This window comes from Eptatretus burgeri, chromosome 2 (assembly GCF_056783735.1).
Source record: "Eptatretus burgeri isolate ZD-2024b chromosome 2, Ebu_testis_v1, whole genome shotgun sequence".
Taxonomy (NCBI): domain Eukaryota; kingdom Metazoa; phylum Chordata; class Myxini; order Myxiniformes; family Myxinidae; genus Eptatretus; species Eptatretus burgeri.
In genome coordinates this window covers 17946031-17973530 of record NC_140962.1, presented here as the reverse complement: position 1 = coordinate 17973530, position 27500 = coordinate 17946031, and the positions used below count along the sequence as shown (strand labels likewise).

General features: G+C 38.5%; 2 long non-coding RNA genes across 3 annotated transcripts in view; one reads left to right on the top strand and one right to left on the bottom strand.

Moving 5' to 3' along the window:
• Window positions 1–27500, bottom strand: part of LOC147031502 (uncharacterized) — a 566858-nt gene that overhangs the window by 325228 nt on the left and 214130 nt on the right. The gene's annotated exons all lie outside the window — the stretch shown is intronic.
• LOC147031505 (uncharacterized) lies at window positions 743–8497 on the top strand. Of its 2 annotated transcripts, XR_015053315.1 has the most exons (3): window positions 760–7323; window positions 7487–7645; window positions 7984–8497. It is a non-coding gene; the product is annotated as an uncharacterized LOC147031505 (long non-coding RNA). The 2 variants fall into 2 exon arrangements; XR_015053314.1 differs by lacking the exon at window positions 7984–8497 and having other exon boundaries at window positions 743–7323; window positions 7487–7893.

Below are 27500 nucleotides of genomic sequence, written 5' to 3'. Positions count from 1 at the left end.
GTGTGAGTCATACGCTGGCATACGTCGGGAAATTTCAAGCATGGAAAATTTGTCGAACAGTTCGGCGAACTACGACGTTCGCCAACGTTCTACGCCGTATGCCAGCGTACTACGACGTATGCCAGCGTGCTCTTAACGTATACAAACTTACCCATAACGTATTCGACATGTGCCGGCGTTTTAGCCCAATTTTGCACACGTCAGGCATACGTTGGCTAAATGGTCAAGGTGTGACATGGCCTGAAGAACGGTTTGGTTGTTAATAAAACCATTGTAGTGTTTATTGCTTGTGCTGTGATCCCTGATGCCCCCAATAAATCAAGTTAATTGGTATGCAGTTGCCGCTATGGATTAATTTGTGTCGCGTCGAGGAACGATCCATTCGATTGGCATATAAAACCAAAAAGTGGTTTCAGACTGGTAGACTCCGCTCGGTCCCTGACAAAACCGGTGTGTAACCAGGGGCTCTATCTCCCCAACTGGTAAGGTACAGGATTACGTTGGTATCGCGATTGAAGACGCATGACCCGAGGCCTGTGCCAAGCCGGCCGGCGTTATAGACTCCCGGAGACGGCAGTGGCGAGGCCGGCACCTAGGACCGGGACAGATTCCCGCCACCCCGGATGCGCAACAATTTGGTATCAGGAGTGGGATATTTCGACCTGCGGTGCATTTCGCACGCCGTACCTTGAGTACAAAAAAAAAAACGGTCCAAATTTGATTTGATTTTATGCTTGAGCGGATCGGAGGAAAAATTTGCAAATGATAAAGAAAATGGAGTCGCAAAATGGCGGCGCGGCTCCATCTCGGCCCGACACGAAGCGAGAGAGGGCTGATTATAGCGCAACGAGCCGCAAGGCTTGAAAGAAACTGTCCCGCCCACCGGTTCAGGCCACGTGTACACTGTATATCCCGGGGCAGACGAATGAGGACTCCAACGCATACATTCACGAGATTCATGAACGAGTGTCGCATGCCTTGGGGCAGTGGAAGTGTGGTGATAACTATATGGAGGAATTGCATTCTTTTGCCATTAAATTGGATGAGATACGGCGGCGCAGAGAAGAGGTTCAGGAGGATTGTGTGCATGGGGAGTCACAACAATTGGATGAGGCACAGGAATGAATTCGGGGGCTGGAAAAGGACTTAGCCAACGCAGACTGGGTTCATGAGGATTATGTGCACACGGAAGCACAACGATTGGCCGATGCACAGGAACAAGTTCAGGAGCTGGAAGAGAACTTAGCCAGCACAGTCGAGGAACCACATAAGGAAACGACGCAAGTAGATTGGTGCATGGGTTTTTGTTACAAAAGGCGAGCGAACTGAATAAAAGAAAAGAGGAGGAGCAAATTAGTAATTCTCGGGATAGGAAGAACTTGGAGGAAGAATGGAAAACAAAGCTGGAAAAGGAAAAACGGGGATTGGAGCTCATGAAGGAAGTGGTAAGATCAGGCAATCAGATAAGGGAGAGCCTGGAACTGGAGATAAAAAGAGGAGAGAAAAATCTGGAAAACAGGAAGAAAGAATTGTTGGAAAAGTCCGAACAGCTTCGGGAATTAAAGTCCAGGGGAAATGAACTGGCACGTGAACTAGAAATTAGCAAGGGACACGGTAAGAGAATGGACGAATAGAGAAAGCAAGAATGCAAAAGAGGTGAGGAGATGAGAGAGGAATTATGGGAAAAAGCTTCTGAGTCACGGAAACACCAAAACACAGACACGGGATTACAAAACGAGCTGAGGATGTTAAGAGAGGAAAGAAAGAGAACGGAGAATAAAACGTTAAGGAACCACACTGTGCAGATCGAAGAGTTAGAAGCCAAAGCAAGGTTGGAGTACGAGGAGATAGTGAAAGAACAACGAATGAAACAGGAAAGGGAGATTAACCAATTGAAGGAAACAACGAGATTGGAGAATGAAGAACAAGAGAAACAGTGGAATAAGAACAAGGAATGAAGCAGGAAAGGGAGATCAACCAATTGAGGGAAACGATGAGATTGGAGAAGGAAGAACAAGCGAGACAGTGGGATAAGAAACAAAAAGAACAAGGAATGAAGCAGGAAAGGGAGATCAACCAATTGAAAGAAACAATGAGGTTGGAGAAGGAAGAACAAGAGAGAGAGAGAGTGGAATAAGAAACAAAAAGAACAAGGAATGAAGCAGAAAAGGGAGATGAAACGATGAGATTGGAGAAGGAAGAATAAGAGAGACAGTGGGATGAGAAACAAAAAGAACAAGGAATGAAACAAAAAGGACAAAAATGACTAAAGGAGAAAGCAAGGTTGAAGTACGCGGAGATCGCGAAAGAACGACGAATGAAACTGGAAAAGGAGATCGGCCAATTGAAGGAAACTATGAGATTGGAGAATGAAGAACATGAGAGACGGTAGGGTAGAAAACAAAAACGGTATGAATTTGAAATTGTCCAACTCAAGGAGAGAGAAAAGTTTGAGTCCACAGAGATGGAAAAACTCCGGAAAGATAACGAACAATTCAAAGGCTCGGAGAGGAAGAACGACTCGAATGGAAAAGAAAACGGAGCCAAGAAGTAGAACAGAACAATAATATGGGATGTGTGACATCACCACAGGGAGTAATGTTGGTGGTGTGGGACTTGATTGACATCACTCGTCGGATGACACCACAATTAGAACAAACCTGGTGATTGAGACATTGAGGGAGCATGCGGGGTTGTTGACGAGTGAGATACATTTTGAGCAGGTCCAGTGTGTGGAGCTGACAGCCCCAGAGGAGTGTGGTGAATCAATGATGAGCAACCTGCTGGAGAGAAGTGACCGGACAGAGGTGACTCTGGAACGAAGCAGGTACGTGGGTACATGCATACATGGTGCGGACGATGAGCTTAGGGTAGAGATTGAATTTTGTGTTAACGAAGAGACTCTGTCTGATGGGGTGCACATATGTGTGACCCCTGAATGTGTGTGTGGAGTGCCTGTGGGTGAATGTTGTGAGTCCACAGTCCAGACGACAGCACCGGTATGTGCTGCCGAGGCCAAAGAGTATGTGAGTACTCACCTGGCGGTCGAGAATGTAGCCCTGGAGTGTGAGGCAATTGGTCAGTACACAGGCAAGGTTGAAGGTGTGGAACGTCAACACATAACCTTGGAATGTGTGTAGCCTGCTGTGTGTGGGAGTCCTGAGCATGGAATGAGTGGTGACATAGGAAATAGGTTTGAGGTGCAAGGGGAAATAGAGATGCCACCAGGACAGAACTTGAGCCAGGGGACAGAACCCATAATGGACAGCTCCGCATGGGTTCTTACAGAGTTGGAGGTGCTGCATCCAGGAGCAGTTGTAGATTGGATTTTCGAAATCCAATTTATAAATTGGATTTTAATTTCTCTTTCAGCCTCACAGGAACTTTTGGGGAGAGCGCAGATGAGTGGCAGGCGGCACTGGCATGTGCAACTTGGTCTTCGAACCTTTCTGAGCACACGAGTGGTTTGGCTAGCTGAATGGGGTTTATCTGTCTTCAGGGAGTTATGGAGAAGAGGGGGAGGCCGTTCCACCAATTGGGGTTTACCTGACTTCCGCGAACCCTGAAGAAAAGGAGGGGGTAGATCACAGCCCCCATTGAGGCGTGACCCCTTTGAGCCATGGCGTAAAGGCGGCGGGGTCATGTAATGGGAAATGAGGGATTCGTTCCCTCATTCCCCTTCCAATGAGCCAAAGAAGTAGGCCATATGGGGATGTGAAAATTTTGATTGGGAATTGCACCAAAAGTGATTGCAAGATTGAGATATGACAGAAGGCACAAGAGTGGCACGGGTGGATTTGGGAGGTAATTGAAAAAAGTGATGGACACATTACAGGCAGAGCGTTAAACACACCTGAAACAAGTGGATGACAAAGAGTGACTTGTTTGAGGGAGGATTGAAGTGCCTGGTTGGAACGATGCAGAGGTTCCATGGGACTGGCGAAGAGATTTTGATGTCTCGGTTAAATTGTTGGAAATAAATGATTACGGCAGTATGGAGGAGGCCAATGGACGACAGACGTTGAGACAAATTAATTGGGGTTTGATGACAAAGTGTACCAGTTAAATTTGATGACCAAGTGGGATCCGAGGGACTGGTGTGTTGTTGTTTTCACATAAATGTGAACGGTGTTGGATGGTGTGGACTGGGTGTGCGGCACTGTGGAATGAATGACTGAAGTGTTTGGGTGAATGGCGTGATTGTGCAGATGAGGAGAGTGATTGGCCGTGCGAACAACATACCCTGTCGAGAGGAGTCTCTTAACCATGTTCGTGTAGGTTAGGGGGACTTACAGGGTTTGACATGGATTCTGGCTGCTGTTCCATTGTGCAGGTGGACTGCGAGGGGTAGGTGCAGGCCAAGGTATGGGGATACTGGTTGGTAGTGTGACATGGTATGGGAAGTTGGTGAGTCGTGTAATAGGGCAGCAGGGCTTTTGGGGTTCTTGGCAGGTGAAGGCTGTCAGAGGTGCCAGGAGAGCACCGTAGGGTTCAGTGCCAGGAGAGCACGGTTCGTTCAATGCTATGAGAGCACAGTGTAGGTGCTATGGGGGCAAGAGAGAGCCAACCCTTAGTTAGGAGTGCCAGAAGCACGCTCAGGTGAACCCCGAGGTCGCTGAGTGTCCTCCACCCCCGAGTAGAAACAGGCAAAGAGGCCGAGTAGTAGTCGCACTCCCCAGCCAGCGAGTTATGCCTGGCACCACCGAATGGAAAAAGACAAATACGGGCTTTGCCCAGGTTTAATAGAATGGAACAGTGTGCCGGTCAGGAAAAAAAAAGTGTCATTAGGATCATTCTAGCCATAGCAGGGTTTGTTGTGTTGTCAAGAGCTAAAAGTAAATGGTTAGGTTCGATGGACTCTCCTCCGCACCATTCATGTGTGACACCTGGTACGAGTAGTGTTGATGGGAAAATTTGTTCGCAAGGGCCAGGCTCGGTCACCCTCTCCAAGTGCCAGAGAGGCCACCAGGATGTCATGAGCACACATCCACGAAGATAACAGATGAGTAAGAAACACACCATCCTGTCTGTAAAAGGAAGAAAAAACAGAGAGAAAGAAAAAAAAAAGAGAACTTAACCAAAACAAGTCAGGCAAGGAAGGTTAAGGGGACACTCCATCTCACCTGGTCTAAGGTCAACACACCCATTTGCGTCCTCAAGAACGCCTCCAAACTGCAATTGCTTACCATCGATGTTGCCTGCTGTTGCTTGTGAGTTGGCCATATGTGCCGAAGCATTTTTGTAGGCCATTAAGGCCAAAGTGCTTTTGTGGGCCGTTGTGGCCGAAGATTCATGCCATTTTGTGGGCTCAGTGAGCCGAAGGACTCTTTGTGAGATTAGGCCACTGGGCCGACTGAACTCACCTGGTGAGAGGCCAATTAGGCCACGAAGTGAGGAAACCCTCAGGGTGAATGGACAATATTGCCGGGAGGGGGCATGAAGGAGCGAACACGTGAAAGAACTTTGAACTTTTGACTGTTCTGCTCCTATGCAAATGTGGTGTTAAAAGTAGAATTGAATGCCCTCCCAGTCAAATCCATAATTAGAATGTTAAGTACTGTGCATAAAGTGTGAATTTGTTTGTTAGATTGGTGACCCTACACACTAGGATAGGGACATGCCAATCTTACTGTGACACTTAGATTTTTGGAGTAAAGTGCATCCCATGTTGCGGGTTAGAGTAAATGGGAGATCTGTGCTGTACGATAGACAGGGCCATTGCCGTGGGCTGCCCCAGATGGAGGCTCGGGAGAGCCTCGGGAGAAAGGTGGGGGTAGTGTTACGGAAATGGCCCTTACGGGACTACTAAATCGGATTAGCTCAGTTCCCCCATTAAATTCATGTATAGATAGGTTGTGTGGTGTGAGGGACGATATGTGTGTGGCGGGAGGTGTGGAAGATTGTTTTTCTGTTCATGCGGTGGTGGAACAAGTGATGATGCTTTTTCTTCTCCTGTAAGAGAGGAAGGGGTGTGAGTAGGGAAAGAATACTGGTTCTGGCTCACTTTTCCCCATGTAAATGAATGGGGGATTTTCAGCCATGAAATTTTTCTTTTTTTTTCCCTAAAAAAATAAATCCCCTTTTTAGCCCAAGGTATATTTATTTGTCTCCCCTTTTAACCTGGAGCCTGGTGTTGGCTTAGTGGTTAGGGTGGCGGCTTGGGATCCCAGGGTCCTGAGTTCAAATCCCGTTGGCTGCTGAATTAACACCAGGGGGTTGACTCAGCCTGCCATCCTTCCGAGGTCAGCGAAATGAGTGCCAGTGTACTGGTCCCGGTGTATGCCCCGGTTAGAATAGGTGTACCATATCCCTGTGTGTCGTAAGAGGCGACCAGGGTTGGTGTCAGGAAGGGCATCCGGCCATAAAACATTGCCTCAAGAAAAAGCCAAACCCCTGCACAGCAGGGAAAAATGGCTGTAAAAACGGTCATTTTTTTATTTCCCCTTTTAACCTAGGGGCTCTCTATTCAAATAGCCCATACAACAAGATAAAGATTTGTTAAAGGTGATTCTAAAGAAATATCTGAAACGTCTAAGCCCCGGGACACTCTTTATCAAATAACCCATACAACAAGATAAAGATTTGTTAAAGGCGATTCGAAAGAAATATCTGAAACGTCTAAGCCTCGGGGCACTCTTTATCAAATAACCAATGCATATTGTTTAGCTCACTCATTGAACCTATAAACATTTGTTCATTCTCAAATTCCTTCAATAGTTTAATTTTCTTTGCACAAAATTTCCCCATCTAAAATATTGAAAAACAAAACATTTGAATCTTTATATTTTTTAAGATACCCCTTTTGTGCCATTACGAAATGATAAACTTCTCTTAATGATCTCATCTGGCCACCGCCCGAGTTGCAAATCATTTTTGTACATAAACCATGCCATAAAAAAAGTTTTGTTTCAAATGTTTTCAGTTCATGCCGTGAAAATGAGGAAGTGTTTTTTTGACACAGCCGTGCTGTGTGAATGAGGAAGTGGTTTTGGACTGTCATGCTGTGAAAAAATAGGAACTATTCTGTGAGACAAGGTCTCGTGTTTATATTTTATCTCAGAACACGAACTGAAAACATTTGAATCAACTTTTATGGCGTGGTTTATGTACAAAAATGATTTGCAACTCGGGCGGTGGCCAGATGAGATCATTAAGAGAAGCTTGTCATTTCCTGTGCCCACACCCAATGATTAAGCAATCTCCTCATCGTTGCTTTATAAGCGGTTCGCCAGACAAAGTTTCTGCCAGACGGGATTTTCATTTTTACAACTGAGGCATGGACGATCTTTCTTCCGATGAAGCCAACAGCCCACTACAGAGTTGGTAAGTTTGTGTATGCTTTTCTCTTTGAACGATGAAACAAATGATTATTAATTAAATCATGATAATTCTGATATATATATATATATATATATATATATATATATATATATATATATATATATATATATATATATATATATATATATATTTTTTCCCCTGACAGGGCATTGGAAGAAATTGAGTTTACATATCACGACGTGGTTCATGAAATTAATACTCTTATTGAAGAGATCAATGATTTTAGAAGAGAATTGAAAGACATTTACAATGAGTGGCATGAAGTCTTATCACGTCCTCTCATCTCGAAGGAATTAAACCAATGGTGAGACACGTGTGTGTGTGTGTGTGTGCCTCTCTCTCTGTCTGTCTTTCTACCTACCTCTCTCTGCTCTTATTGAAGAGGCCAATGATTTATAATGACTGGTCTCTGATCTCGAATGAATTAAACCAATGGTGAGGCACGTGTGTGTGTGTGTGTGTGTGTGTGTGTGTGTGTGTGTGTGTGTGTGTGTGTGTGTGTGTGTGTGTGTGTGTGTGTGTGTGTGTGTGTGTGTGTGTGTGTGTGTGTGTGTGTGTGTGTGTGTGTGTGTGTGTGTGTGTGTGTTGCTTTCCCTGTCTGTCTCTTCATCTATACCCTTGACTTATTATTTTTTTTTTCAGCACTATCGCACAACATCAGCTGTTGAAGCAATCTTGTACAACACATGATTTTCTAGAGGTAAATATTTCTGAATTATTATTAATATCACTCGTACAACACATGATTTTCTGGAGGTAAATATTTCTGAATTATTATTAATATCACTCTCTCTTTAGAATGTCGCCTTATGTTGGTTGCATCATAAGTTTGGACGTGGTTTTGTCAGTACACTGGAATTCATTTTATTGACCTTGAAAGGATGACAGGCTCCTGGTGTGTTAATTCAGTGGTCAACGAGGCTTATTCATATTACCATGTAATTATCTTTATAGAACCTAATTATTATCCACTTTTTGTTTCAAAACAGAATATGGTGTCTGAGTTTCGAAATCACAAGACATCTGAAGAAGATTGCTGGGAAAGATTATACATTCTCGCAAATGAATATTTAATATTTTCAATATTAATAAATTATATTTGTTTTGTTTACAATTACTTGATTCTGAATTACAAGAAAAGAATAAAAGAGATGTAAAGGGGGGGTAGGGGGGGGGGGGGGGGGGTGCGCTCCCCAATGACCCATCACCCCCTCATCCCATCCCTCCCTCCCCATGTGTGTGTGTGGGGAAGGGTGGGGGTGGGATGAGGGAGGTGGTGGGTCAAAGGTGGGGGCGCACAGGGGGGGATGAGGGGGTGGGGCTTGTGTGGGCGGGGCCTGTGTGGGCGGGGCTTCGGTGGGGGCTTGTGTGGGAGGGGCTTGTGTGGGAGGGGCTTGTGTGGGCGGGGTGTGTGGGTGGGGCTTGTGTGGGTGGGGCTTGTGTGGGTGGGGTTTATGTGACTGGAGCTTGTGTGGGAGGGGTTTATGTGGACAGGGTTTATGTGTGTGGAGTTTTTGTGTGGAGCTTGTGTAGGCAGGGCTTATGTGGGAGGGGTTTATGTGGGCAGGGTTTATATGGGCAGGGGTTTATGTGGGTGGAGCTTGTGTGGGAGGGGTGAATGTGGATGAGGCTTATGTGGATGAGGTTTGTGTGGATAAATGGATGGGTGGAGAGATGGGGGGATGGGTGGATGAGTGGAGCTTGTGTGGATGGGTGGATAATTTTTTAATTAAATAAACATGTTGTGTGTGTGGGGAACTAATTAACTAATCACTAATTATGTGAATATGATGAATATGGGTGGAGCTTGTGTGGGGTTTGTGTGTGTGGAGCTTGTGTGGAGTTTTTGTGTGGAGCTTGTGTGGAGCTTGTGTGGGGTTTGTGTGGGGTTTGTGTGGGCGGAGCTTCGGTGGGAGGGGCGTGTGTGGGCGGAGTCAAAAAGGGGCGGAGTCAAAAATTTCAATTTATTGGAGCTTGTGGGGGGTGTGTGGTGGGGTTTGTGTGGGGTTTGTGTGGGCGGGGCTTGTGTGGGCGGGGGCTTGTGTGGGTGGAGCCAAAAAGGTGTTGAGTCAACAAATTTCAATTTATCTTTGACTTTTGTAATTCCTGTGAATAAAATGAAACTAAAATCTCTTCCCTTCCAAATCATATATCTTATAAGTCCAAGGAACCGTATCTATTACATCAACAATTTTAAAAAGCTCGTTGGTCCATCTTTTCGTATAACCTTTTTCAAAATGAGATTTCCACCTATATATTCTTACGATATCACCAACTTTGAACTTAGGTTTTCTGACATTAATCTCTTTTTCATATTTTAATTTTGTAAATGTTTCTGATGGTTTCATATTTGTTGCCGTGTGAATCGTGTCATTATACTTATCCACAATATCTTGAATAAAAGATGACCATTGTTGTGAACCGAGTTGTGTGAATTTTTTATATAGTCTCTCTTTTAAGGTACGATTAAAACATTCAACAACAACTGCCTTCCCTTCATTAAAGGTACTGTATAATGTAATACTGTTATTTTTTAGAAAATTCATAAATGTCTTGTTATAAAACTCTCTACCCTCATCAGTCCACAATTTTTTAGGTTTTCTCTTACTTTTATTAAATATCTGTTGAAAAGCTAACATAAGAGTATTACCTGTTTTGTTTTTAAAGGGACAACCCACACATATCTACTCCTCAAATCAATAACGGTTAAAGCATACTTGTACCCCTTATCATTATTGAGTTCAATCAAATCAGCAGACCAGATATAATCTACTTCCTTGGAATAAACTTTCCTTCTCTGAAACTTTGTGAATATTGGTTTATGTAATTCATCAGCTAATTGCTCTTCAATCTTAATGACATCATTAGAGCTTACAAGTTTTTTGAATTTCCAAGTCCAAGTTTCAATTTAGCACTGATCATCTTCTTCACAATGAACCGATCAACTTTTTCTCTCAAGGTTGGATTTTGTATCAGAGACAAATTATACAACATTTCTCTATCGGCTTCATGCTTTTCTTCCAACGTTGTGGTATTCCCATAATCAATATCGTGTCTCATGCACACTTCATCAACTCTATTGATAGGCTTACTCCAGGATTTAGGATTGTCTGCCTCATCTAATCTTTTATCCAAGTTTGTGCCTGGACCACAGAAAGAATACCCTGGAAGATGTAATTCCCCTGGTATTCCAGTAGTTGTAAATTTACTTCCTGATAAAAACTTTTGTATATCTCCTCCTAGTTTGTGTTGGGAGATAAATTGATTTTTTTGAACCACACACCGAACATATACCTTTTTGTATAACCCTGTTATTTTTACTTTTAATATATGAAATATTTTTAGTATTAGTTTTCTTTTGACATTTGAGACAATAACTCATTTATTTATGAGAAAAATTCCTGCAGAGTGCAAAAACCTTTTTAGTTTCCAACATGCACATTTGAATCTTAATTTTTAAAACATAAAGAATCCTTAGAAATGCCTTCACTCTCTCCCCCATTTATTTAAGAAAAAAAAAATGAAAAACTTGAATTAAAATACATGTCTTCTCGATGTCAATAGTCTTGTCGAAAGTATTGTAAATAGACTTATCAATTCTTTGTTTTCCTCCTCGGTGGGTTGAGTTATTTTCTGTAATACCCCTATTCTTTTTTGAATCTCACTGGTTTCCATATTTTGATATTTATTCATCCACTCTCTTTCCTCCCTCTCCTCCCTCTCTCTCTTCTCTCTTTCCTCCCTCTCTCTCTCTTCTCCCTTTCATCCCTCTCTCTCTTCTCTCTTTCCTCCTTCTCTTTCTTCTCCCTCTCCTCCTTCTCTCTCTTCTCCTTTTCCTCCTCTTCCCTCTCTTCTTCAACTCCTTCCTCATCCCTTACTATCCTTGAATCGCTTACACCCCATAGAATATTATACATATATTCATCAGGATTTCTTGTTATTCCTGTATCCAAAATAATTTTTTTACAACAGGAAACCAATAAAATTTCTTTTGAATTTCTAAAAGAGCCTTACCTTTTCTTAACTTTATAATTTTTTCATTATTTAACATTCTAATTAAATCTAAAGTTGTCGGTTTATCAACATCAGCATAATGCCAATCTTTTATTGAAAATACCTCATTCTTATGTTGTAGAACATATTTATTAAAATACCGAATACCCTTTTCTTGAAGGTATGCTTGAACACAGAAATGATAATTTTCTTGAAGCCTTCTTGCTGTCATTTATGTATTAGAAATATATGTTAGAATAATATTATGGCACGAAACACCTTCCCATCTTCCCATAGTTAAATCATTTTGTATTTCCTTACTTATTATATATAATCCTGTTTTTTCTGTTTTCATGAGATAAACAAGGGCAAAACCATTATTATATTTACCCTTATTAAATTCTTTTATTTGTTGTTTACTAATCGTAGCCCCACAAAACTCATTCTCGATACCAAGTGGATAATATTCTTCCTTACGAGACTGATTTAATTGTTCCAGGTCTTCGAGGTTAATTTTAAATGACCAATTATACCCTAAATCATTCATATCATACCCCCATTGTTCTATTCTCATACAAACGATACGCCCTTCTTTATAAAAATTTATTTTAATTCGAACTGTGAATTCTGTATGACCTGGAGATAATATCAACACTTCTGTATCTTTGGAATACACAGCCGTTTTATTTAAGTATATATATATTGTGATAAATCACTTAATCTCACCAAGTCATTCGCTTCAGTTGGGGTTGGATAATTTTTTAATTTATAAGCATTTTTCATGTTAATATTTTTGGTTATATTATATTTATGTCGTTCAGCCTGTGCCTTTGTGTAATAATTTGATAAATCAATATCCAGTTCTTGAGATACACCAAAGATAGAACCATCTTTACCAACATAAGTCATTTATATTAGATTAAAAATAATATCATAAATTTTTTATTTTTGTTGAGTTGAAATAACACATTTCGGCATAATTGACCACAACACTTGGAATTTAATTCTTGGACTTGAAATGTTTGATAAACACCATTCTGTAAGAATTTTATGACTTCAACAGGTGGCGGAAGACCAAAACTATCAAAATAATATTTGTCTTGACTATTAAAAATACAAACCCAATGAGAACCGTTCCCATTATTATCTTCTAAGTTCATAATAATATTCTTTGTATGTTTCGGCACATTTGTTAATTCATCTCTCATACAAATAACCACATTATGAATTTTTAATTTCTTACAATATTTGACAAGTTGTAAATTTGATGTTGTATTCTTTCCAAATTCTTTCAACCACTCATCAATGCTCATTTATTTATTAGAAAGATATAATCCATTACCTCTTTTCGTTAATTTTACACCTGCTTGTGCTATAGAAGAAAGCATATCTCCAACTAACAATCTCGCTTTATCAGGCAGACCTTCAAGTTTTTCAGCAAAATCTACAATTACACCACTTCCACTAATTTGTTTCTCCAACTCTTTGTTATGTCTTTCCAATTCTTTTTGAGCCTGGAGTTGAGCCTTCCTTTCGTTGGCAGTTTTCACCGCTGTTGAAATACCACCCGTCAATGCTCCAACCGCACTTAAACCAGCAAATAAAGGAATTAGAAATGGGAGAAATCCTCCACTCGTCTCTCTTATTGAATATTTTTTCAACATTGGTTTTGTCATTTTAATTTTAAGTGAGCCAGTGTCATTCAAGATTTTAACCTGTTCTCTTGTGAGAAAAACATCAATTCTTACTGCTCCTTTTCTCTGAATTGTATTAACGTTAATCGTACAAGGCTTTTGATTTTGAACACAAGATGATAGTTTATGAAGATTGATTTGATTAACATATACCCCAGTTGGTACTTTGCCACTCATTTATTTAACAAAAAATTATGTGAGACTAATCATCACACCATTATCTGTATTAATCTGCAATTCTGTTTCTTCCAAAAGCAAACAATATGTATCAACTTCTTCACTCTCTCCTCTTTCAATGTATAGGGAAGTATCCACTCGATTAGACTTTATAGTTTCCTTTTGAGCGCTCAGGTCAAACGCATAGATTGTATACAAACTTTTAAATGCTGTCATATCCAAAATAGGTTCTTTATTTCCATTACTTTCACACACCTTTTGGTAAGACTTGTATGCTTCAGCAAAATCATTTTTTTCCCAATTAATTTCCAATCTATCTCGTGGGTAAAATGTTCCATCTAGAGAAACGCGAAGTTGTTTCACCTTAGCATTATCACTCAATGCATTATTCTTATCAGTCGCAGTATCACCATCTGGCTTTTTAAAAATGATCCACAGATATCGTGGCTTTCCTTCCAGAACACCCAAATTCCACGTGTAAGTAGTTTGATTGAGTTTAACGTGTTGACATCTTCTTTTGAGGTATGATACACTGAGTGGTTTCTTTGAGTTAAGTCTTCGATTCAACATCTCTTCTGTTTTAAGATTAGGAGTATATTCACTGATATACCAACTCATCTCCTCAATTACAAATTTATTCTGTTCACCAAAAGCACTACCAACACCAAAAAGCAATCGATTTTCATTATCATTCCTCTGTAGTTGAAATCTAATTTTAAGACCATACAGAACTTTATCATGATCACAAAATCCAAATATACCTTAAAGAGGAACTGCCACAGTAAAACTATTTTCTGCTTTTGTATCATCATTATACATTCCTTTCCTTTGAGTATATCCAGGGTCTGTGTTTGTTCCTGTTGACATATCAGGAATAAAACCTTCGGCAGACCCCTTTCCCATTCTATCACTGAATGTATAGAGTGTAAATTTTATCATTTCAGATACAGCAGAGACATAATCAACCGCTTCAACTTCTTGTGTCCCAATATACAAACGCACACTATCAAACATTTTCCAGAAGAAATCATTTACAAGTGTAGCGTTTGTATTATTCCCAGCTTTAGTGAATTTAAATTTACACAACAAGAAACTTTCGGAGAGATTCAAATAGGTTTGTTGATTATTTATTTCAAAACTTTTTGTACCATTCGTATTCCAGTCTGTTCCAGTTATTGCATTTACCTTGAAGTAATCTTCTTTTTTAGTGGAGTTTGAGATGATAATAGTATCATCCAAATCATAGATACTATCAATTGCTTCCATACTTGTATTTATTTAGGAAAAAAGATGTTAAAACTTTTGAAACCCTGATCCAAGTATTTGAATTATTTTCTGTCGTTCTTGGGGGGACAACTGAGTTTTGCCTTTCTTAATTTCTTTTATCGCTTGTAATTTATGAGATTCCTTCTGAGCATCTTTTATACTCTTTACGGCACCTGCTACATTTCCCACAGCAGAAGCAGTTGAACCAATTAGATCTTTATGTTTAAGAATAGTTGAACCAATACCCATGAGAGTATCAATTATCCCATCTCCTCTAAATTGATGTCCAACACCCCTTTGTCTCTTAGGTTTATAGTATCCTCTACCAAGATACATACCTTCACCCTTGTAGTCTGGGGAAAGGAACATCCCATCCCCTGTAATTATTTTATATTTTCCCAACTCGTGTTTCCTCACAATAACCATCGTATTTATTTATTGGAAAACTTCACGTAGGTGAATTCTGATGGATATAACTTCTCCATTAAAAGAAATCACACGATTATCTTGGTCGGTTATCCTAAAATTTACTCTGTGTATGGTTTTTCCTGACACAGGTAGATAAACCAAATTTTTGGGTTCCATATTGAATTTATAACCAATTGGGGTTGAGTATGCGCTGAATGAAAATATTGTATTTGTTTTTTTCCCATCATTATAAGCACCATCAATCAAATCATAGTGAATTAACACCGAATTTATTCCTGAGGATATTTGAATGACATTATCACTGTAAAACGTCCCATTAGTTTCAATCTTTTTTGAGGAGAAACCCAATAACTCTCTAAATGAATTATCAATTGTGAAATCAACCTTGTAGTTATTTTTAACTTTAATCGTTGATTTTGAAGTATGTTTTTGAATGTTTATAACAATATTTTTTGGTTCATCACCCTGTTCTTTCATAAGACGAGCAATTTCGGAAGATATTTGAGAAATCTCATATGCTCCGGGTGAGACTGTTATCGTTTTGTATCCACTTCCCGGATTATAACTAAACTTGTCATTTTTCTCGGTTATATTAAATAAGGTATTATAAGTTTCCATGGACAATAAAGATGCCTCATATTCTTTTGTTGTGTCAAGTTGTAGTGGGTATGGGAATGAAGATGTGTGGTCGCTTGTTGTGAAATTGAAACTAAGGATTGTGCTTCTCATCTTATTTAATATGAGATAAAATGTCTTTATATTGATATTTATTAATTATTTTCATGTTCATCAACTGGTCTAAAATGGCTGATGCTTCATTAAAACAATTGTTATTTCCAGCCTTCTTACTGCCTAACAACAATAACAGTCTATTAACTAATTGCGATGGGTCATTTGGAAGAAAACTAACACCTGAACCAAGGATACTTAAAGCCTGAATAATGTGTTTCTCCTTCTCATTCTTCCTACTTTTACCAGAAAGAATAACCTTATAATTTAGAGTGTTCAGCAGATCAATATATACTCTATCATCATTATTTTCCATATCCAATGGTTTATCAATATACTTTGATTCATCCCTCACAGTTGAACCTTGTCTTCCATCTTTTGTGAGAAGAAACATTAATCTCGGAGTTAGTTTAACAGGGGGTTGAGCAGAACCCAAGAACCTTAATTCATCATTAAATATCAATACCTTTTCTTGAACAAGATGAAATATTGCTGATTGTTCTGTTGGAATGAGTCCTGCTTTGGTTTTTGAATCCGCTGAATATTCATTGTTTTGAAGAGCATTCACAATATAATCAGGGGGTCGATTAATCTCTTCCAGTTGTTGAAATAAACCCTTCATCATCATATTCTAATTCTCCTAAATGCTCTAATTCTTCCTCCGTCATTTGACTGAAATCTTTTAACATTTGAAGTTTTTTAGGAGTATATTCTACTGTGGGAACTGTGGAAACATCTTTCATTTTTCCTTGGGAAGTTTTTAAAAGTGGTTTAAAAAATTTCTCTTGTTTTCTTTCAAATGCTTCTTCGCCCGTTAGTTTCTGTCTGCGTTTCTTCTTTATGTCTTCCTGCTGTTTTACAACTTTTGAAACCAACTCTTGATGTTCCCTAAATCTTCTTGCTCTTTCTTTCGCATCCATTTATTTATTGAAAAATATCATTTAATATCTCATCTTGTTTCACAACAATATATTTATATTTTTCAGTCGTGTGTTTCATGTAATCCCCAAATTCCTTTTTACTACATAATGTAGAACAATTGTCTCTCCAAAAATTGTTTATATCTATTGAATTTAACTTGAATAAAATAAAAGTATTAGCATTGTTTCTGATGGAACGACGAGGAAGCTGAAAGTACGATTGACTAAGATAAATACAATTACAAGAAGAATGTCTCCCTCTTGTGTAGTAGCTGTCCATTACCGTTTGGTTTCTCTCATTAACACAATCATCAAAGATAACGAGGTTCTTTTTGGATTTATCCAAATCTTGGGGAGACGGTATATCATCCGTATTATCACTCAGAATACAAGTTATCGGTTTTGATTTCTTTTTACATCTCTGTGTATCACAAAATAGTTGTATTATATCTTCAATGTTAAAATCATTTAGGTTTTTTTGAAGTTTAAATAAACCGATTATATCTTCTTTTTGAAGACCAGCATTAAAACCTTGTGAGAGTAGTTGATACTCTGGTTGAAAACTCGACTTTGTGAAAATTATTAAATTATCATAATCTAAAAAGTTGGGAGTGAGGAGCATCTTTAAAAGTAAGCAGGTTTTTCCACATCCACTTGAACCAACTATGAGGCATCTTAATGAATTTGGGAGATTTTTATGGTTGTCAAATTTTATCTTATTTTCCCAAATGGGTAAAAAATCATTCATTTATATATTTGGAAAACAGGTTATTTAATTTATTATTGGCTTTTTTCGAAATTCTATATTTTATCCTAAGTTCAGGTTTAATTTCAAGATAATCCATTATTTTATTTATGCAATATCTTGTGTTGATATTTCCCTGAAAATCACATCCATGAATAATATATAACAACAATCCTTTGAACATTTCTCTAATACGTTCAGTTTCTTCCCTTGGTAAGGAAAGGTGTGTTCTCACCCTCGTACTTTACATTCATTTCTCTAATCAATCTTGTGAAGTAATTCATTTTTGGTGAAAATCTAAAAGAATTATTTTCCTTTTTATATTTTTGATTATCATTAATTAGAAGATAATCACAGAATATACATTGTTTATAGGCTTTTGACTCTGTGTTTAATCCCCGTCTTTCACACGCAGGGCAATTCTCAAATTTGTCATATGGAGAATCATGGAATTCAAGAGGCTCAAAATCGAGTAAACTATTCATATTTATAAAGTAAAACTTTACTTAAACTGAAATTCATCTTCGATATCATCTTCGATACTTTCAGAATCATCTATACTTTCATAACTATCATTTGAACACCAACTCTCGGTGCCATAACTATCGTTTGAATGCAAACTCTCGGTATCATAATCACTCTCATAATCTTCAAAATCTTCAGTTGAATATTGACTCATTTAATTAGTAGAAAAAACATTACCATCGATATCGATATACATTTTTTTCATTCACAGATTCAACTGCTACATTTTTTATATTAAAGGTAATTTTAAAATGATCCTTAACTACAATTGAACGAAATGTCATTTCACCTGATATATTAACATCCTTTATTTCATCAGGATTTATATCTTTAGGGTTGTTGAAAAAAATACAAATTTCTCCTTGCATATTACAGATGGTCTTATCTTTTCTTTCTAAAGCTTCATCCATAAGGTTTTTATTTTTTGATACCTTTTCTTGTTTCATTGCTTTTTCTAGTTTTGAATATATTGCCAGAAGGAGAGGAGAAACTTTTGTTAGAGATACCTTAATTGATGTTCTTCCAGGTATACTAAAAGCCCTTCCACTGAAGTAAATTGAAGAACTCATCATATCCACCATAATTGTTTTTATCCAATAGTTGTTATATTTATCTTTGTTCAATTTTACATCCTTGACATATTTCTCAGCATCTTTAACAAATGAAGAGATTGATTGAAACTTGTCTTTTGTGTCTTGAAACATTGTATTTATTAAGTGAAAAAGTTGGAGGATAAAATGGTTTTAAGCACAGATTCACCTGTAAAATAAACGAAATTTTCATCAAGAAAATTTTAGTTTAAGCACAGATTCACCTGTAATATAAACGAAATTTTCATCAAGAAAATTTTAGTTTAAGCACAGATTCACCTGTAAAATAAACGAAATTTTCACCAAGAAAATTTTAGTTTAAGCACAGATTCACCTGTAAAATAAACGAAATTTTCATCAAGAAAATTTTAGTTTAAGCACAGATTCACCTGTAAAATAAACGAAATTTTCATCAAGAAAATTTTAGTTTAAGCAAAGTTTTATTATATAAATATGGTGAATACAACATACTGCGATGTTTGTAATCACGAATATAAACATTATAGAAAACACCTCCGAACCAACAAACACACATTTAATCTATTTCACAAAATATCCCCTCTTGAGTTGGAAAGAAAACATTGTGATACCTGCTCAAAGGATGTTTTGAAGAGTAGTTATAATAGGCATCTTCAATCACAAAAACACAAGAAAAATGAGTTTAAAGTAAAGGGAGACTATTATATTGAAAACACTGATGGGGCATTTAAAGGGCATATAAAAATCAGGATTTTTCAATTTGGAGAACCTGGTCCATCATCAATAGTTGAATCAATTGAAATCGTGAAACCTGATGTTGAAAAATTTATATAAAAAAGACATTAAAAGAAATGAAAACTTTAAAGTTTTATATGGGAGTGAAAATGAATATGAAAAGACAAGATGAAGAACAAACTCCTTATATGAGGACAGATCTTCATTTTATAACATCATTTCAAGATTTTTTGAATAGTGGGGTTTATGAAGAACTATCAAGACAAGAGGAGGATGTTGATAATACAGTGGTAGGAAGTGGATTCAATATTAAAAAAATCATCTTTTTAGATATACACATTCTAAAATCAAACCCTCTTAAAGCTTCTTCTTATATTGAATTACCAAAAGAAATAAAACGAAAGAAGGCAGTTGTTAATATTAAGAATAATGATAATAAATGTTTTCTCTGGTCTGTTCTTGCTCACTTACATCCACCAAAATGTAATTCAGAAAGAGTAAAACAATATATGAAATATGAGAATACCTTGGACATTAAAGATTTTAATTTCCCAATGCCACTAACAGATATTCCTAAATTTGAGAAAAAGAATAATCTTTCTATTAATGTATATGGATTAACGGATACAAACAAAGTTCAAATATTAAAAATTTCAAACAACTATAAAAATGAAGAAACACACATTGATCTTTTATATTTTAGTGTTGGAAAGAATTCACATTACACATACATCAATAATTTATCAAGATTAATCTCTTCTCAGGTATTCAGAACAGCAAACAAAATATATCCTTGTAAGCGATGTCTTAATTCATTTCATACAAAAGAACAATTAGAACAACATTCAAAATATTGTAGTAATCATAAATCAGCTGTAATTACAATGCCTAAACCTGGTGAAAAGATTTCTTTTGAAGATTATAATAAATCTATCATGCACCCATTTGTGATATACGCTGATTTTGAATGTATCCTTAAAAAGATAAATACTGCTTCTCCTAATCCAAAAGAACCATATACAAATAAATATCAAAAACATATTCCTTGTGGTTTCTGTTATTATATCAAATCATCTGTTGGAGAAAAGTATAATAAACTTGAACAGTATAGTGGAAAAAATGCTTCACAAGAGTTTGTAAAACGATTAGAAAAGGATTGTATAAGACTAACTAAATTAATGAAAGAAACAAATGAACCGATGAAATTAACCATAGAAGAAAAATTAGAATTTAGAAAGAACAATATCTGTCATATTTGTGAGGAGGAAATTGAGGAGTCTAAAGTTAGGGATCATTGTCATCTTACTGGTAAATATAGAGGTCCCGCTCATTCCTGTTGTAATCTTAATTATAAATTACCTTCTTTTATTCCAGTCTTTCTTCACAACAGCGCCAACTATGATACACATCTATTTATAAATGAACTTTCAAAAACACCAGGGAATATTTCTGCCATAACAAACACAAGTCAAAAGTATATTTCATTTACAAAAATGATATTCACAAAACATATAACTCGTATAAGGTTTCTTGATTCTTACAAGTTTATGGGAACGCCACTAGCCAACCTCGCATCAAATCTAAGCTCCACGGGCTCTTTTCCAAATCTTAATTCATTCTTTCCAAAAGAGGAAATTCTAACTAAAGAGGAAATTCAGATTAAAGAGAGAATTCAAAGTAAAGAGGAAATTCTAATTAATGAGGAAATGAATGAAGAAATTCTAACTGAAGATGAAATTCTAATTATACAGAAAATTCGAACAAAGAATGAAATTCTAACTAAAGAGGAAATTCTGATTATAGATGAAATTCTGATTAAAGAGGGAATTCTAACTAGAGAGGAAATTGAAACAAGGAATGAAATTCAAAGTAAAGAGAAAATTCTTACAAGTAAGGGAATTTATCCTTATGGTTATATGGATTCATTTATGAGATTTAAAGAAACACAACTTCCTTCAAAAGAAAGTTTCTATAATAACCTTTATGAAGAAGAGATAAGCGATAAGGAATATAAACACGCACAAGAAATTTGGAAAATATTTAAGATAAAGAACCTTGGAGAATATCATGATTTGTATCTAAAAACAGATGTTTTATTGTTAGCTGATGTGTTTGAAGCTTTTAGATCACTCTGTCATAATAAAAATTGTTATGGATTAGATCCTGCCCACTATTTCACAGCTCCTGGTTTCGCTTGGAGTGCAATGTTGAAAATGACAAAACAAGATATAGATTTAGTCAGTGATGTAGATATGCTTTTGATGATTGAGAAGTCTAAGAGAGGTGGAATATCACAAGTATGTTCAAAAAGATATGCTAAAGCAAATAATAAATCTTCTTCTTCCTCTTTCGGCTTGCTCCCGCTAGGGGTCGCCACAGCGGACCAACTGTCTCCATTTTGCTCTATCCTCCACATCTTCCATTGACACTCCAACCACCCGCATGTCCGCCCTCACCGCATCCATGAACCTCTTCTTTGGCCTTCCTCTTCTCCTCCTGCCTGGCGGCTCCATCTTCAACATCCTTCTCCCGATATACTCCGTTTCCCTCCTGTGCACATGTCCAAACCATCTCAATCTCGCCTCTCTCACTTTGTCTCCAAACCGTCCTACCTGCGCTGTCCCTCTAATACACTCATTTCTTATCCTGTCCATCCTCGTCACTCCCAACGAGAATCGCAGCATCTTTAACTCTGCCACCTCCAGCTCCGCTTCCTGTCTTTTGTTAGTGCCACCGCCTCCAAACCATACAACATAGCTGGTCTCACTACCGTCTTGTATACTTTCCCTTCACTCTTGCAGCTACCCTTCTGTCACAAATCACTCCTGCAACTCTTCTCCACCCACTCCATCCTGCCTGCACTCTCTTTTCACTTCTCTCCCACACTCTCCGTTACTTTGGACAGTTGATCCCAAGTATTTAAACCAGTCCACCTTCCCCACCTCAACTCCTTGCAACTGCACCATACCACCACCCTCCCTCTCATTTACGCACATGTACTCCGTCTTACTCCTACTGACTAACATTCCCCTTCTCTCCAGTGCGTACCTCCACCTCTCAAGGCTCGATTCAGCCTGCTCCCTACTCTCCCTACAGATCATGATGTCATCATGAACATCATGGTCCATGGAGAACTCCAGTCTGATCTCGTCCGTCAACCTGTCCATCACCATTGCAAACAGGAAAGGGCTCAGAGTCGATCCTTGGTGCAATCCCACTTTAACCTTAAACCGGTCCGTCATTCCTACCGCACACCTCACCGCTGTCACACTGTCCTCATACATATCCTGCACGATCCTCACATACTTCTCCACCACTCCCGACTTCCTCATACAATGCCACAACTCCTCTCTTGGCACCCTATCATAAGCTTTCTCTAAATCCACAAACACACAATGTAACTCTTTCTGGCCTTCCCTATACTTCTCCATCAACATTCTCAAAGCAAACATCGCATCAGTGGTGCTCTTTCCTGGCATAAACCCATATTGCTGCTCACAGATCGTCACCTCTCCTCTCAACCGAGCTTCCACTACTCTTTCCCACAACTTCATGGTGTGGCTTAACAACTTTATCCCTCTGTAATTTCCACAGCTCTGCACATCACCCTTATTCTTGAAAATCGGAATCAGTACACTTAATCTCCACTCCTCCGGCATCCTCTCACTTTCCAAGACTTTATTAAACAATCTGGTTAACAACCCCACTGCCATCTCTCCTAAGCACTTCCATGCCTCCACTGGTATACCATCTGGGCTAACCGCAACTTTCCACTTTTCATCTTCTTCATAGCAGTCCCTCACGTCATCCTTACTGATCCACCCCACTTCCAGATTCACTATCTCCACCTCTTCCAACCTTCTCTCTCTCTCATTTTCTTCATTCATCAGCTCCTCAAAGTACTCCATCCACCTTCTCAACACACTCTCCTCGCTCGTCAGCACATTCCCATTGCGTCCTTATCACCCGAACCTCCAGCACATCCTCCCCAGCTCGGTCCCTCTGTCTTGCCAATCGGTATAAATCCTTTTCCCCTTCTTTTGTATCCAGCTTCTCATACAGCTCGTCATATGCCTTTTCCTTGGCCTTTGCCACCTCTCTTTTTGCTTTTCGACGCCACTCCTTATATACTCCTGCCGCCTTTCTTCATCTCTCTGACTATCCCACTTCTTTTTAGCCAACCCCTTCTTCCTTATCCTTTCCTGTACTTCCTCATTCCACCACCAAGTCTCCTTATCTTCCTTCCTCTGTCCAGTTGTCACACCAAGTACCTTCCCAGCTATCTCCCCTCACAACTTCTGCTGTCGTTGCCCAATCATCCCACCCATCTTTACCACCATCCAGCGCCTGTCTCACCTCCTCCCTAAATTTCACGCAACAGTCTTCCTCCTTCAGCTTCCACCATCTGGTCCTTGGTTCAGCCCTCACTCTCTTCCTCAACCTCACCTCGAAAGTCATCCGACAGACCACCAATCGATGCTGTCGAGCTACACTCTCCCCTGCCACAACCTTACAGTCACTAATCTCTTTCAGGTTGCATCTCCTGCTTAAGATGTAATCCACCTGTGTGCACTTACCTCCACTCTTGTATGTCACCCTGTGTTCCTCCTTCTTCTTGAAATACGTGTTTACCACTGCCATTTCCATTCTTTTTGCAAACTCTACCACCATTTGCCCTTCCACATTTCTCTTGTTGAGACCGTACCTCCCCATCACCTCCTCATCCTCTTTATTCCCTTCCCCAACATGTCCATTGAAATCTGCTCCAATCACCACTCTTTCATCCTTGGATACACTCTCCACCACTTCATCTAACTCACTCCAGAAATCTTCTTTATATTCCATCTCACACCCCATATGTGGGGCATATGCACTGATGACATTCATCATCACCCCTTCAATTTCCAACTTCACACTCATCACTCGGTCAGACACCCTCCTCACCTCCAATACCCTCTTGACATGATCTTCCTTCAGGATTATCCCGACACCATTTCTCCTCCCATCCACACCATGGTAGAACAGTTTGAAACCACCTCCAATGCTCCTCGCCTTACTCCCCATCCACTTGGTCTCTTGTACACACAGTATGTCCACCTTTCTTCTCTCCATCATATCAGCCAACTCTCGCCCTTTGCCAGTCATCGTCCCAACATTCAGAGTTCCAACTCTCACCTCCACACTTCTACCCTTCCCCCTTTCCCACTGCCTCCGGACTCGCCTTCCCCGTCTCCTTCTCCTCCTTCGCCCAGCAGTAGCACAATTTCCACTGGTACCCTGCTGACCACCGGTACCGGTGGCGGTCGTTGGTAACCCGGGCCTCGACCGATCCGGTATGGAAATTCGTTTTGTTGTCCGCATAATGATTTGGCATAGGTTTTTACGCCGGATGCCCTTCCTGACGCAACCCTGGTCGCCTCTTACGACACACAGGGATAGCTAAAGCAAATAATAAATATCTTCCAAATTATGAGAGTGAAAAAGATAGTAATTATTTGATGTACTTTGATGCTAATAATTTGTATGGATGGGCAATGTCTCAATCTCTGCCTTATGGTAAATTAGAGTGGGTGGAAGAAAAGGATTATGAAAAGGCTTTGATGAATATTGTTATTTCTTCTCAAGAGAAATTGAATGACAAAGAAGAAGGTTATTATTTTGAAGTTGATTTGAAGTACCCAAGTGATCTTCATAATAAGCATAAAGACCTTCCTTTTGCATGTGAGAAAGAAACCCCAAAGAAAGAATGGTTCAGTGATTATCATAAAAGTTTTAATATTAAAGGCAAATCAACAGAAAAGTTATAAACAACATTCTATGATAAAGAGGGATATGTTTTGCATCAAAGGAACTTGAGACAATATTTATCTGCTGGGTTGAGAGTAGCTAAAATTCATAGAGTTTTAAAATTTAAACAAAGTCCTTGGATGAAAAAGTATATTAAATTCAATACAGATATGAGAACAAATACAAAAGTAAAATTTGAAGGGGAATTCTATAAATTGATGAATAATGCTGTCTTTGGAAAGACAATGGAGAATGTTAGAAACAGGCAAAACATTAGATTTGCAACATCTTGGAAAGAAGCTTCTAGATTGATAAATAAACCAAGTTTTGAGAGAGAAGAGGTTTTTTCAGAGAACTTTTCTGCTATTCATATGAAAAAGGAAAGTATTGTCATGGATAAACCAATTTATATTGGAACAGCAGTTCTTGATTTATCAAAGATATTGATGTATGATTATTTGTATAATGATTTAAAGAAAGAGTATGGTGAAAATGCTTCATTGTTGTATATGGACACTGATAGTTTTATTCTAGATATAAAAACTGACGATGTTTATAAGGATATGAAGAAAAACATTGGAGTATATGATACAAGTAATTTTAGTAAGAAGAGTGAGTTATTTTCAAAAAAGAATGAAAAGGTTATTGGCAAGTTTAAGGATGAGTTGGGTGGAAAAGTAATGAGTGAGTTTATTGGATTGAGAGCAAAGGCATATGCTTATAAGTATGATGATCAGATTGATAAAAGGTTAAAGGGAATAAAGAAATATGTAATAAAGAAATCAATAACTTTTAGAAGTTATTATAATTGTTTGATGAATAAGAAAGAAGAATATAGGAAAATGAATACAATAAGAAGTTATAAACATAAGATATATAGTGAAGAAGTAAATAAAAAGGCATTAGGAGCCTTTGATGATAAGAGATTTATTTTAGATAATGGAATAGATTGTGTTCCATATGGATATTGTATGATAGAGTGTATAAAATAGATTGTGTTCCATATGGGTATTGTATGATAGAGTGAATAGAATAGATTGTGTTCCATATGGACACAAGTTTTAACGATGGGAAGATGGGTTAGGGTTTTTAAGGGCTACCGCCGCGTTTTTCACAATATATAAATGGTCGAACCAAGTATTAGTCAAACTAAAGAGTGGAGAAAATCTCAGTCTTGGTGTATAAATGGAAAACATAATGAATGTGAAAAATATCAAATAAGTCTTATTGAAAAAATATCTAAAACAAAGGTAAATAAAACAAATATGCGAATCAATTTAAAAACCAATAAGTTAGAGGATGTAAAGAAAATAATAAATATGTTTGAATGGACTGAAAAATTTGATGGTTATCAATTGAACAATGGAAAAATAATTTACTACAATATCAAAATGATATGCAACTCAGGAGGTGGTCAGATGAGATCATTAAGAGAAGTTTATCATTTCGTAATGGCACAAAAGGGGTATCTTAAAAAATATAAAGATTCAAATGTTTTGTTTTTCAATATTTTAGATGGGGATTATTGTGCAAAGAAAATGAAACTATTGAAGGAATTTGAGAATGAACAAATGTTTATAGGTTCAATGAGTGAGCTAAACAATATGCATTGGTTATTTGATAAAGAGTGCCCCGAGGCTTAGACGTTTCAGATATTTCTTTAGAATCACCTTTAACAAATCTTTATCTTGTTGTATGGGTTATTTGATAAAGAGTGTCCCGGGGCTTAGACGTTTCAGATATTTCTTTAGAATCACCTTTAACAAATCTTTATCTTGTTGTATGGGCTATTTGAATAGAGAGCCCCTAGGTTAAAAGGGGAAATAAAAAAATGACCGTTTTTACAGCCATTTTTCCCTGCTGTGCAGGGGTTTGGCTTTTTCTTGAGGCAATGTTTTATGGCCGGATGCCCTTCCTGACGCCAACCCTGGTCGCCTCTTACGACACACAGGGATATGGTACACCTATTCTAACCGGGCATACACCGGGACCAGTACACTGGCACTCATTTTGCCGACCTCGGAAGGATGGCAGGCTGAGTCAACCCCCTGGTGTTAATTCAGCAGCCAACGGGATTTGAACTCAGGACCCTGGGATCCCAAGCCGCCACCCTAACCACTAATCCAACACCAGGCTCCAGGTTAAAAGGGGAGACAAATAAATATACCTTGGGCTAAAAAGGGGATTTATTTTTTTAGGGGAAAAAAAAGAAAAATTTCATGGCTGAAAATCCCCCATTCATTTACATGGGGAAAAGTGAGCCAGAACCAGTATTCTTTCCCTACTGGTGTGGCCTAGATCGAGAGGTGTGGCCTGGACAGGAAGTGACGCGAAGGGGCGGAGCCTTTGGTCACTGAGTCGCCTGGAGAGGGGGTTGGTAAAAAGGAAACGAGAGAAAAAGTTCTCAGTTGGAAAAGAGAGCCGAACGAAAGGAAAGAAGGGAAGCATCAAGTCAGTTTTGGCGGTTTTGAAGACTGCAGGTGGTTGAGAGGAGTGCTCGTGTCTCGAAGCGAGCAAACAAAGGTTGCTGTGTGTGAGGAACGGCTGAGTTCTCGAGGTGTGCTCGGAGTTGCTTCGAGGCGAGCGAACG